At 51.1% G+C, this 3,879-nt stretch overlaps 2 long non-coding RNA genes across 2 annotated transcripts in view; one reads left to right on the top strand and one right to left on the bottom strand.

The window, feature by feature from the left end:
- Positions 1-3,879, bottom strand: part of LOC125482466 — a 6,373-nt gene that overhangs the window by 1,229 nt on the left and 1,265 nt on the right. Inside the window, exon 3 of the long non-coding RNA XR_007261651.1 lies at positions 707-805. This is a non-coding gene — a long non-coding RNA (uncharacterized LOC125482466). The remainder of the gene's footprint in view (positions 1-706; positions 806-3,879) is intronic.
- LOC125482467 lies at positions 1,178-2,170 on the top strand. The gene is made up of 2 exons (XR_007261652.1): positions 1,178-1,510; positions 1,983-2,170. It is a non-coding gene; the product is annotated as an uncharacterized LOC125482467 (long non-coding RNA).

Genomic DNA, 3,879 nt, shown 5'->3' with positions numbered 1-3,879 from the left:
CCCCCCCCCCCCCCCCACCCCCCACCACCAACTATCAACATCCTGGGGGGGTTACCCATTGAGCAGAAACTGAACCGGGACCCCCAGCCCCATATCAGTCCTGTGGCTACAAGGAGCAGGTCAGAGGCTGGGAATCCTGCAGCGAGTAACCCCCACTCCTGACACCCCCACCCAACTCCCCCACCATCGACAAGGCACAAGGCAGGAGTGTGAGGGGGGGAACAACCCCCACTCGCCTGGACGGGACGCACCTCCGACAACACACGAGAAGTTCGACACCGTCCGGGGACACAGCAGCACCCCACCCTGGCTTGATCGTCACCCCAACCGACGCACAGCCGCAGCAGTGTGTACCGTCTACAAGATGCACCCGCAGCGACTCGCCGAGGCTGCTCCTCCTCCGACTGATGGCACCTTCCGAACCCGACACCTCTTACCCCCACCCCCACCCCCACCCCCACCGACTCACTATGGAACGATGAAGGGCTGCAGATGCTTGGGTGGCACCGCTGCCCACAAGCCCCGCCGAGACCTCCCAACACACACCCCACCCCGACACAAGAACAATATCAGTCTGGGAGAGAAAGAGAGCGAGACAGGCAGAAAGACAGGGAGGGGGTGTAGGGGGCTGGGGGAGGGGATGGAGACAGGGAGGGGTGTAGGGGGAGGGGACGGAGATATGTGTAAGGCCCCGGGGGCTCCTCACCTTGATCTGCTCGACCTCCTCCGACAGCTCTGTCAGTTCGTGCAGCAGGCGCTGGTATTTCTGCTGTGGGGTCTCCTTGGTGCCACATCCTTCTGCCAGCTTCCCCCCAAAAACAGAAAGCAGAGAAACCAACAGAAATGTCACATGTTGAACGGGTTTGCTGGGGCGGGGTGGGGGTGGGAGTGGGAAGGGACGTTCAGAGTCGCGAGGGGTGGGAAGGGGGAAGACTCCAGACAGAACGGAGAGAGACTGTTCCCGGGGGTGGGAAGGTTGGTCACCAGGGGTGGGCGGGGTATGGACGGATCGGAGTAAACTGGATAAGGAACCAGAAGGTGGGTGAGGGCTTTTGGTGGGGGGCGGTGGTGGTGGTGGAGTCAGAATAATGCGCTGCCCCTCAAAAGGGGTTGGCTGTGGGGTGGTGGAGAGTGGGGGGGGCAGTGGGGAAGCAAGATTCAAGTTGTGCCACTCAGTGAGATTTTTACGCACGGTGTATATTAACGTCACTGTGACTTTAAAAAAAAAGGTAAATTCTGACCTGTCGTGTTTTTTGTTTTTAAAATGAGATACTGGATGTGACGTGCAGAGCAGTCTGTTAGAAAGTGAAGAGCCTGTGAGGCCCTGGGGTGTTTCTTTTTTAAAAGAAAAATGTTCGAACAATAGAAGCAGACAGGCTGGGTGTGGGCAGCTCTCACGGACCAAGCTTTCTAGTGTTTTTTGTTTCAGTTTTCAGGTTCTGGCTTTAAGCAGTAGCTGTTGTGAGCTTGAGGAGGTATAGTTTCGAAGGTGGGGGTTCTCTCTGCTACTGTGAGTCAAATCTGTTTTTTTCTGAAGTTGCCTTTTTCATCAAGGGGTGTGTTTATGGGATGTTACTGTATTGGAACAGTCAATTACTAATAGTCACTGTATCCATTATTCTGTTCAGTTTTCCCATAAGTTATTCCAAGTTGTTCTTCCTTTTGTTGTATTTTAACTGCAGCGTTCGAATAAATTGTGTATTGCTTAGCATCGAGAAGTTTGAGCCGTCGCATTGCCTCTGAAATATGGCACTTCACATTTGCCATTAAAATAAGAAAAAGTTAGGGTCCAGGCTGCCTCCTTAAAATGTTTTGAGGGGGTCTGACCTGGCTCATAACAGTCACCTTTCAGGTGTGGATTCCAAACTAGTGGCATAAGAGGGTTGGTGACTTCTGTGAAGTAACACCTTTCAGGTATGGATTCCAAACTAGTGGCATAATGGCATTGGTGACTTTTATGATGTGTTTAATGTCCTTTTCAGACCCAAATTCAGCGTGAGACAGGATAGCAAATGGCTTCGCAAATGTCCCCACCTCTGCCTGAGCCCCGGAATGTTCGTGGAAGGTAGCCGATGTAAGTTTTTTTTAAAAAAAAAGACACCCAGAAATGCTCTTGCACACAACTGAACTGTTCTTTTTCCCCAACCATCAATAAATTGCCATGACAGTTCCTTTTAATCTCCAGTTGCAGACCGCCACCAATAAATCACCTGTGTAGCCAATCAGATATTTACATGCAAAGCCCATTCTAGGCAATGCTGATCGTCGGAAGGCGAGGGAGAGCGGGAAGGGGGCTAGATCAAAATTGAATTGGTTCGGGGAAATAAAGCTCTCCACCTCTCTCTCTAAAGAGATCAACAGCACTGATGGACACTATGTGCTCCCTCTCCAAGGGTACCTGGGTGCAAACAGAACCGTGGAAGAGGGGCGGGCAGGCATAATTGTTTGAAGTTTGTGTGACATGTAGACAGGGTGGGTAAGGAGGCGTTTGGCACGCTTGCCTTCATTGCTCAGACCTTTGAGTGTAAGAGTTGGCACATTATGTTGAGGTTGTACAGGGACGTTGGTGAGGCCTCTTCTGGAGCACAGTTTCCAGTTCTGGTCTCCTCCCCTTTTATAGGAAGGATATTATTAAACTGGAGAGGGTTCGGAAAAGATGTTGCCGGGAATGGAAGGTTTGAGTTATAGGCAGAGGCTGGAGAGGCTGAGACTATTTTCACTGGAGCGTAAGAGGTTTATAAAATCATGAGGGGCATAGATAGGGTGAATGGCAGGCGTCTTTCACCTAGGGTGGGGGAGTTCAAGACCAACGGGCATTTTTTTTTTAAGGTGAGAGCAGAGAGATTTAAAAAGGGACCTGAGGGGCAACTTTTTCACACAGAGGGTGGTGCGTGTATGTAATCAGCTGCCAGAGGAAATGGTAGAGGCTGGTACAGTTACAATATTTAAAAGGCATACTTTTTAAGATGAGAGGAGAAAGATTTTAAGACGACATGGGGTACAATTTTTTTTTTCTACACAGTAGTTCGTGTGTGGAATGATCTTCCTGAGGAAGTGGTGGGTGTGGGTACAGTTACAACGTTTAAAAGACATTTGGATAAGTACATGGATAGGAAAGGTTTGGGGGGACATGGGACAGGAGCAGGCCTGGTTTAGATTGGGATTACGGTAGGCACTGAACGGTTGGACTGAAGGGTCAGTTTCCATGCTGTATAACTCTGCCTGGATCTGTATTACATGCCCCCTGGCCAGACCAGGAGCAGACCCACAAGATGGACCTCCAATCTGCTCACACCCGGCTCCTGCAGCATTGCTCAGGAGCATGGGGCTGCAGTGCAACCAAAAACACAACAAAACAAGGTCTTTCAGATAGCTAAGAAAAGGATGCACAAATGCCCACAAACAACATGCGCACAATTCTAACATTCAGGCCAGCGAGACGGTAAACACTGAAGGCATTCATTCAACGGAGAACAATCAAGGATTGATTTCTGGCTCACACACGGGAAAGCTTTCAGGAAAGGTTTTGGGGATCAGACGTGGATACGGTTCCTCTCCCGGACAGTGGTTCAGGGAGAGCCCTGATGCCTTGGCTTGAGAGTCCAGACCAGGAGGGCTCGGTTAGGAAGATGGGCAGGTTACTAAGAGGTTGGCGGGGGGGGAAAGATGTGGAGGTGTGGAAGCTCTAAGCCCCGGGTTTCCCATGAGACAGCTTTGCTGTTTCGCAGGACGGCAACTGGGCAGTGTAACAACGTGAGTTAGCCTTTCCTACCCACCCCCATCCCCCACACATCCCCCCCACCAACCCCGGACCTGTTCCGCCATTCAGCGAGATCACAGCCCAATAAGGCAGTAAGGGTTGAAGGGAGTTACGAGAGG

Source organism: Rhincodon typus, unplaced genomic scaffold, assembly GCF_021869965.1.
Source record: "Rhincodon typus isolate 14 unplaced genomic scaffold, sRhiTyp1.1 hic_rhity00010783, whole genome shotgun sequence".
Classification (NCBI taxonomy): Eukaryota; Metazoa; Chordata; class Chondrichthyes; order Orectolobiformes; family Rhincodontidae; genus Rhincodon; species Rhincodon typus.
This window is presented reverse-complemented; position numbering and strand designations above follow the sequence as displayed.